We start from the raw sequence: 9,243 nt of genomic DNA, 5'->3' as shown, positions 1-9,243 counted from the left end.
CGTGCCCTGAGTTCCTACCTTGGGCTCCCTGATGAACTGTGACCCAGGAGATGTAAGATAAATAAACCCTTTCCTCCCCAAGTTGGTAGTGGTCAGAGTGTTTTGTCACAGCAATGGAGAGACAAACTAAGACAGAAGGTCATCATCTGCAGTGGGGTGTTGGGTAGGCCACTGTTCATGGAGACTGTCAGCATGAGTACATGCGTGCTGCCTGCCAAATTCTTCGTCTTTCATCCAGAGTGAAGGTGAACGTGAGATGACTGCCCAGGTCAGAAGGTATGATTGTGTAAGGCAGAGAAATTCCCTCCCTCCTGAACTTGGCCAGGTTCTCAGAAAGGGGCCTAGTTTGGCCTCGGTTGGTTCATGTCTGACAGAGAAGAGGAACTGTGGACTCTGGTACTACCCTGTACTCCCGCCACTTCCCAAAGGGGAAACGTGATGAGGCTGGGGTTGGGATTTTGAGCAGGTAACAACTAGGCAAAGGGGGAGGGGTAAAAGAGAAAAGGGGTTGGGGAGGCATAGGGAGATTGATGAGGGAGGTCCGGGTGAGGAAGTCGGTGTGAGTGAGGGAGGCAATTTGGGGGCGAGGCTGGGGTCAGGGAAGAATGGAAATGTGGGGTAGATGTTGGGATAGCTGGGCAGGGAGAGGGATTTGCAGACAAGGGGGTAGAAAGTGATGTGGAAGGCATGGGTGAAATGGAGGGTCAGGGAGTTGGGGGGAGGCTGTGGACTATGAGGAGGTTGTGGAGGAGAGGGGTTATAGGGAGAGGACTCATCAGCTGGATCACAGAAAAGGAGGTTGGGGCAGTGGGGGGGGTTGGGGGGGTCCTGCAATAGGAATTGGTATCTGGATAGAGAAGAGCAGAGAGAAGAGGCAGAGGTGAGGATGAAAGGCTTGGACGTAAGGCACCTCAGACCATTTGCCATTTCGTGGAGGAAGTTTAACTAAGTCCCACAAAATGGCAGGATTGACAGTTTCAAATTCAGGCCAAATATTTCTGTTATCAAGCTGGTATTTAAGCTAAATTTGGTTGCATAAGCAGATCAGAGGTTTAGCTTTGAACTCGGTAAGGTCAAGTTGTAAGAGTTTTTTTGTTTTTTGTTTTTTTTGTTTTTGAGAAAGGCCAATCAGTTATCTTTTGGGATTGATTGCTGGGATCCCATAGTAGGTATAAAAGTAGGAAGAGGGCCAAATCCGTAACAACAGGAATCCCCTGGGGCCAGAGAAAGGCCAGAGAGGCAGAGGGCTGGGAGGGGTTTTGGTGCAAAAACCAGGCATCTCCTGGTCTAAGGCACCAAAGTGGAAAGACAGGGACCCCTGGGGTCTGGGAAGGAGACATTCAGAGCACCTCCACTGTTGTCTGCTTGTAACAAATGGCAAAGGGCCTCTGGACTGGAGGTTGATGGGAAAGAGAAAGGATATGAGAAGTTTTACGTATGCCCATTATGATCCCCCCTCCCCCCGAAAAGCCAATACAACCTTCAGGACAAAGGTCTTCCCTGCCTACGTGGCGATGAAGTTGTGAGAAACTGTGGCCCCAGATGGGGTGAGGTCTCTGAGTCATGTACCAGCTGCCATTTAGCCAAAGTAGGTTGTGGGGGGAGGGCGTTGATCAGAGTCCAGTGGGGTTAGGAAAGAAGGAGGGGGCCTATAAGAGACATGATGTTGTTCAGAAGATCCTCCCAGGTTTCGACACCAGAATGTTAGGGATAGGAGTCACAGGTAGAAAAAAAAAGCAACTAACCTCAACGATCCAAAATGGCCTTTGTTTTAGTCAGTGAGGGGTGGCTAGCTGACCAGCTGGAATTGGTAGTCGCCACACTGGTCAGTCACCAGGGGAGTTTAAGTATGCTTGTGTGTAGAAATAGAGGCATCGGGGTTGGGTAGGAGAGGACCATCTTATAAAGGACTTAGGGCCTGCATTGTTCCCAAAAGGGTCTCTTGGCAGAAGGACTTATTTGTAGAACAGGAATCACTTTAGGGGTGGTATGTTCTGGTACCATAGGGGCTAGCAATACTTTGATAATGCCCAGCAGCAGCAGTGATAGTTTGTAACCTGTAAGGGGTCTTTTGTGCAATCTCCCTTTACAGAGTTCAACCTGAGGTTTAGTTTAAGGTCAATAAGTTTGAGTACTCAGTGGTCCTGCTCAAGGTGTGGTCCTGCCCATGACTGACCCATCATTATTTCAGCTCTCGTCAATTGTACAAGGTACTCTGACCAATTGTCAGAACTGTTTGAAATCTCTTCCTGGGAGACAAGTTCCTTCTCTGGATGGCACAATGCTTCAGCCTTTCCCCTCCCCCAAGCATAGGACTCCTGGGGAAACTGTAATTCTGTGGGGTCTTTTCTTCAGCAGTCTGGTAGTACATGTTTCTCTACAATATGCTCTCTCTTGCTAGGACAGTTAGAGTCCCAGCGGCTGGAGAAGTTACAGGTCTTTCCTCTGAGCAACAGCAGCACTTGATTTGTGTGTGAGTAGTTCCCCACACAGACATTGCACTAGCTAGGACATGGGGGGCCACAGCTCAGATCCTGATCTCCCTAGAGGTCAGTGAGGCCAGCCCCAAGAAACACTGCATGTGCTGGGCAGTGAATTTCAGGTGAATGTGTCACTTCCTATTGACAGTGAGTTTAGGGTACTGAGGGGTGGTTTGTCCATGGCCATACCCTCCCCTAAACAATTATAACTAAGGGCCTGTGGGTAGTGGGTGAGAGTTGGCCATCTGGGCCAGCTCAGGACAGCTCTGAAGGCCACCCTCCTCCAGAGCTCTCCAACTTCCTTCGTCTTGTTCTTCTCTGTCTATCGGGAAGGCTCCAGAGCAACCAAGTCTCAACCTCTAGAAACCCAACCTGTAACCTATGGAAGGGTGACGGTAAGGCCATGAGACAGAAATTAGTAGTCAGTAGGGCAGATCAGAAGCAAACGCTCCCCACCAACCAGACCCACAGATTCATTCTGATTTCTCCATAAAGACTAGCTATGCTTCTAACAGGCCTCCCACAGTGAACAGCAGGGATCTGAGCCCTCCTGGGGAGCTGCTCCCCACATGAGTCCTCCTCAGTCTCGCAGATCCTAAACTAGGATACTGCACATTTAAGACAATGCCACCAGGCAGAGAGGGTGTGTCGTGAAGAAGCATTGTGCGTCAGAAGTGCAAATGGCATGTGGAGATCTGATGTTGGGGAGCACAGTAGATGTGGCCATGGTGATACACAAGGCCCATAGCGGGACACGAACTGAGAGCACAGGACAGGACTGAGAACATCTCCAAACCATACCTGAGGGGGCCACAGAGCTGCAGAGAGGCAAACATCTCATTTATCAGGGGCCTGGAGAGATGGTTAAGAACAAAGAACAAATGCTGCTCTTGCACAGGGCCCAGGTTCAGTTCCTAGCACCCACATCAAGTGGCTCACAACTGCCTGTAACTCCAGCTCCAGGGAATCCAATGCCCTCTTCTGGCCTCTGTGGGCACTGCATTCATGTAAACACACACGCGTGTGCGTGCGCGTGCACACACACAATTAAAAAATAAAGTAAAATAGGGCTGGAGAGATGGCTCAGCAATTGAGAGCATTTGTAATTTCTGGAGGACCAGAGTTCAATTCCCACCAACCACGTTGAGCTCATAACTCCTGTAACTACTTTCCTCGTGGGTCTGATGTCTTTGGCCTCAGAGGACACCTGCACATTTACATAACCACACACAGATGTACACATATACACATAATTTTTAATTTTAAATCTTAAAACAAATTAATACTTGGATAGGATCCACTTGCCACTGGCTATGGCCTTGCCCACCTCAGGCCAAGAAATCAGCCCAGTCACATGTAGAACTTAGTTTCTCCAGGTCAGAGACAACCAATTTGCCTTAAGGTGCTGCTGTATCTGTTACTTACACTCCCCCTCCCAACCCATTTCCACTTGCTTTACAGAAGCATTTAGGCTTTCCAGAAGCTTCTGTCCTGATGGAGCACTCACCTCATACTGGCCTGGAGCAGCTGGAAGATTGTGCCTGAAGGTTGGTTGGTTTATTGCTAGTAAGTCCAGTTGCTAGGGATTTGTTAAATAAAACACCATGCGTTTTGTTCACCTGTTCTGAACTGCCTGCCTGTCTAATGTGGCTGGTGCATGTGACAATGGCTTACAGATTCCAGTCCCAGCAGGGATGACTTGCTTCTATGACAATGGCCAGTTGAGCATGCATTTCTTCTTACCCTTCCTTCTTGTGGGACCTCGGGGACTGATGAGGGGATGGGGCTGGAGGAGTCTCAAGATGAGGCGGGACCAACTGGAAACCACCCCTTAGGTGAGCTCAGGGCTCGAAGCAGTTTGAAAAAAACAAGGCAGTGCTAGGGCAGCAAAGCAGATGGGAGCCCTCAGAGGCAGCCAGAGTCCTCTGGACTGGGGAGAACCCACAGGGTCTTACCCCAAGTGGCCACTTCGACAAGAGCAAGGCCAAGGGGAACCTGGAAAATAATGGGATGCTAGAGTACTGAGGAAAGCCTAGGATAGGAGAGAGAGCCTTCCTTCTCTCTGGCAAGTGGACTAGGTGGCAGGCGCAGAGTGCCACCCGTGGGGCCAGTGTGGAAGGCCACTGTAGTCTTGGACATGTAGGAGATGATGAGGGGAACCAAGGCAGGGCCTTCACCCAGCACAGCGATTCCAGCCCCCGAGCTTCGGCCCACCTCAAAACCCAGAGGGGCCAGCTAGGAGGGCCAGAAAGAGCCAGGGTGACAGGGCAGGTGCCAGTCAGATGTCCACCCCGTGCAGAGTGTCGAAGTCAGTGAAGACATCTTCAAGGCCTTAGGATCCACCCTGAGCTCAACCATCTCCGCTACAGCACAGTTGTCGTGTGAGCAGCTTGGGCAGCATCTCACCTCCTATGGTCCAGCAACGAGTCTGCCCCAGCCACTCCTTGGCACACTGACCTTTGAGAGCCATGGATGGCCAGCATGAGACTTGAGGGAGGTCACACGTGGGGTCAAGTTCTCCACAGAGCTGGATGGCAGTTTGCCTCAGTCTAACTACCTGGTCTGAGTCTTGGTTTCCTCATCTGTAAATGAGGAACACTGTGATTAATGATGGACTTCACTGTAGAAAATCTCTCCACCAGAGCTGGAGAGTGGTTCATGGATAAAAGCACAGCTTTGTAACTATGAGGACCTAAGTTTAAATCCCCAGAACCCATGTAAAAAGCCAGACCTGGGTTCTGGAGAAATGGCTCAGTGGTTAAGAGCACTGTCTGCTCTTGCAGAGGAACCAGGTTCGATTCCCAGCACCCGCATGGTGGCTAACAGCCATCTGTAACTCCAGTTCCAGGGGATTCAACACCCTCTTTGGGTGCACTTACATGCATGTGGGCAATACACTCATATACATAAACTGAAAATAATAAACCTTTTTTAAAAAACCAGGCCTGGTAGCATATACCTGGAACCCCAATGCTGTGGGGCACATAGACAGGAGGATCATTGGGGTTTGCTGGCTGCCAGCCTAGCTCCAGGTTCAGTGAGGGACCCTGTCTCAGGAGATAAAGTGCACAGTGACAGAGCAGAACTATTCTCCTCTGGCTTATGCATGTACCCGTGGGTGCCCACAACTACACACACACACACACACACACACACACAAATAAACTTTAAAAATAAAAACATCTCTGTCCTTCCCACAGAAGCTACTAACTGCAGATACATCCTCAGGGACAGGTGGGGCCTTGTCAGCACCCACCCTTTGCACGACAGGAGGTTGTATGGTCCAGTCTTGTGCAGATCTTGTACAGGTAATCACAGCTGCTGTGGGTTCAAGAATGCAACAGCCATGGCATGCCTGGAAGTCAACGTTCCACCCCACTTACTATTTTTATTACCAGTGACAACTCTGGTCTCTGGCTCACGTGGGTGTGAGGTACTTTCTAATATTCGACCAAAGCAGCATTTGGAGGTCCAGGGTAGCCAGTGACTTCAGGTCAAAGAAACCAGGGAAGAGAGTGTGAGGACACTAGGATGATCCCACCACGTCTGGCAACTCTAGACTTCCTTCCCCAGGGAGCTGCGGCAATGGCTGAGGCCCTCCGGCCACCCAGAGAAGAGAGAGGCCTGGACCTGGGGCTGGTGGAGCGAGGCAAGCAGTACAAGTGAGGAAATCATGTGATTTCACTAGCAACGTTGCTTCTCAGAGGGAATGAACGGTTCTGGGCCATCCTCAGATGCCTGGCACACCCTCCTCAATCCTTTGTCTCACCTGGAGAGGTGTCCAAGCACCAGTAGAGAACTCAGCACGTCCTTTACCCTGTTCCCTGGCCCAGCAGAAAAGTTTGTGTCCGTCCTGTCCATCTGTGGGTCACTGCCCCCAGCAGCCACATTCCCCACCCCTGAGACGCCACCCCTAGCCTCTTTCTCTTGCCACAAAGCCTGTTCTTTTCCCAGTCCCAAGCTCCAAGTGGTAAAGGGAGTTAGCAGCAGGCATTTGAGTCCCACCCTGCTCCTCAGTCACCATCCCCATCCCCAGTTCTAGGTACAAAGACAGACTGGCTTGCCATCATTCAGACTGTAGGACAAAACCACAATAAAATAAAATGAATATTTTCTCAGCAAAAATCCATTAGATGAGTTACTGTTGTAATTTAATAATGGGACAGGAAACTACAGCAAATTACCAAAGTATATAATTAAAGTAATTCTATTTTAAAGCCCTTTATTGCTTGATATTTCTCAGATCTCACCACCCCGCCCCCATCTCCTCACCACAAACCCACACACATACTTCCCTTCACATGAAGGGAATGGGAGTGATGGATGCCCATGGAACTGGGCACGTCAGCAAATACTGCTTTGATCTGCCTTCTCTCTGGTGGACAAAATGTACCTAGTACCCATGAGGTCAGGGCTGTCCCCCTCCAGGACAAGAGGAGATCTGCTTCCCACATATCCCCAGTGCCCACCACTGCTGGGTTCTTAGAGCTTAGGGGTTGATATCAGAACAGGGATTGGGCTGGCAAGATGACTCAGTGCTTTCTGCACAAGCATGTCAAGACCTAAGTTCGGATTCCCAGCACTTGCATAAAAAGCCAGGTGTGGCAGTGCGTGCCTGTAATCCCAGTGCTGGGGGCTAGAGACAGGAGGATCCCCAAAGCTCACTGGCCAGCCAGTCTAACCAAATGGCGAGCTCCAAGTTCAGTGAGAAACCCTGTCTCAAAAAATAAAACAAAAGGCTGGAGAGGTAGCTCAGGTGAAGAACACTTGCTATTCTTCCAGAGGACCTGGGTTCAGTTCCCAGCACCCGCATGGTGGCTCTATGGCCCTCTCCCGGCCTTTCAGGGCACTACACACATACCAGTATACGTATAAGTAATCAAAACACTTATAAAAATAAGAATAAATAAATCTTTTTTAAAAATAAGTAAAATGAAGAGCAAGGAAGGGAGATACCCAACGTGAACCTCGGGCTTCCACATGCACACTCCCACATTTGTACACCCACACAAACGTACACAAGCTAAGACCCAGAGAGGTTTGGAACTTTCCCAGGATCACACAGCAATAAATGACAGAGGTGGGATTTGATCTCAAGTATTTGACAGCGGACCAGCTGAGTTCACAAAGCTCCCCATCTGGGATACCTCTCTGCTGGGGGCCAGAACCCTGGATGTGGTGAGCCAGGGCAGCTGCTGCTGTGGGCTTGGAAGGGTGAAGGATGGAAGGATGAAGGAGGGGCCGTGCACAGCTGTTGTTCCCAAGGCCATTTCTACTTTCGGGAATTCATTGTAAAAGGGAAGGGGAACCAAGACATGTAGCACATGCAAAATCAGATGAGTGAGCTAGACATGGTGGTTCACAACTAATTCTAGCACTTGGGAGGCTGAGGCAGGAGAATCACTCTGAGTTCAAGGCTAGTCTAGGCCACAGAATAAGTCTCTGTCTCAAAAAAGGTGAATTACCTTCATCAGAAGGCCTAAGGAGACTCACGGAAGGCCTCAAATCCTAAGCTTGACGTACCCTGGAAAGGGGACTCCACAACCCAGGCTCCTGGGGACAGGAGGGACAGAGAGTCTCTGTCCACCTCAAGTAATCTCAATGAAAGAATTTGTTTGTGTTTAGATAGGGTCTCCTATAGTCCTGACTGGCCTTGAACTCACTATGTAGCTAAGGATGACCTTGAACTTCTGGTTCTCTTGGCTCCATCTCTCTAGTGCTGGGATTAGGGGAGTATGTCACCACACCCAGTTCTATGTGGAGGAGCTGGGAATGAAACCTGAGGCTTTTTACATTCTAGGCAAGCATTCTACCCATTTCCAGAGCCCTCAGGCCACACTCAGGACTTGAACGGAGACAAAGCCACAAGCCACTTTGTTAGCACACAAGCTCTTGGCTTTAGAGAGAATGTGACGGCCCCCCAAGAGAAGCAAAGGAATCCCCCCCGCCGACAGTCAACATTTCTTGGGGGTCAAGAGACTAGATGCTGCCCAGAGCCACCATCCCACACCAGCCAGCAGGATCTTGTCCCCCTGGCTAAACACAGAACTGGGCTTCTCCAATGGAGATGACTCAAGGAACCCCATCCACTGAAGGAAGAGGGGAGGAGAGGGGCTGCTTTAATAGGCTGGGTGTTCATGCAAATGAGATGCAAAGTGCATGCAAATGGAAGCTTCTATTCCTGAATCTCCAGCCGATTTCCTGGACAGAGCCTTGGCGGCTCTGTGATTTCTGAAGGCCACCTTCTCCTTCCACACATCAAAGACAGATGGAGCAGGAGAACAGGACTTCATAGAGGGCTGGGGCTGGGCAGACCAGCTGCAGAACCACCACAGGACAGATTATCAAACTGCTGTTGCTGCAGTTCCCGGAGTAAGCCTCCTCTGCAGCCTGCACACACACACACACACACACACACACGCACACACACACACTCCGCTTTGCAGTCCGGAACAGTGCCCAGAGGTATACAAACAAAGCCCCAGAGATGCCAGACTGAACAATAAAGGCAAGCAGCCATGCAAATGTCCCTGAGCCTTTTTGTAGTGACAGGAGAGATGCTGAGCCCAGATGCTGTATTATGCGTGGCATTCTCCACTAAGACATCCAATATGGCGTAGTCTAGGACTGTTTGCTGCACAGGGAACGACAGCCAAGTGGGGAACACAGTTCGCTGCCCATCCAACCCAGGGCCTCTGAAGCCAGGCTTCCATGAAGGTCAGGCACAGCCACCTCCCACTCCCCCATCCCCCTAACCCCCCAA

At 50.3% G+C, this 9,243-nt stretch overlaps 1 long non-coding RNA gene across 2 annotated transcripts; it reads left to right on the top strand.

The window, feature by feature from the left end:
* The first annotated feature begins 366 nt into the window (after positions 1–366).
* LOC115066783 lies at positions 367–6,584 on the top strand. 2 transcript variants are annotated; one of them, XR_003846230.1, is made up of 3 exons: positions 367–466; positions 3,942–4,027; positions 6,054–6,584. It is a non-coding gene; the product is annotated as an uncharacterized LOC115066783 (long non-coding RNA). The 2 variants fall into 2 exon arrangements; XR_003846231.1 differs by lacking the exon at positions 367–466 and adding an exon at positions 2,425–2,473.
* The last annotated feature ends 2,659 nt before the right edge of the window (positions 6,585–9,243 follow it).

The sequence above is a fragment of the Nannospalax galili genome, unplaced genomic scaffold (assembly GCF_000622305.1).
Source record: "Nannospalax galili isolate Female #2095 unplaced genomic scaffold, S.galili_v1.0 scaffold1684, whole genome shotgun sequence".
In the NCBI taxonomy this organism is placed as follows: domain Eukaryota; kingdom Metazoa; phylum Chordata; class Mammalia; order Rodentia; family Spalacidae; genus Nannospalax; species Nannospalax galili.
This window is presented reverse-complemented; position numbering and strand designations above follow the sequence as displayed.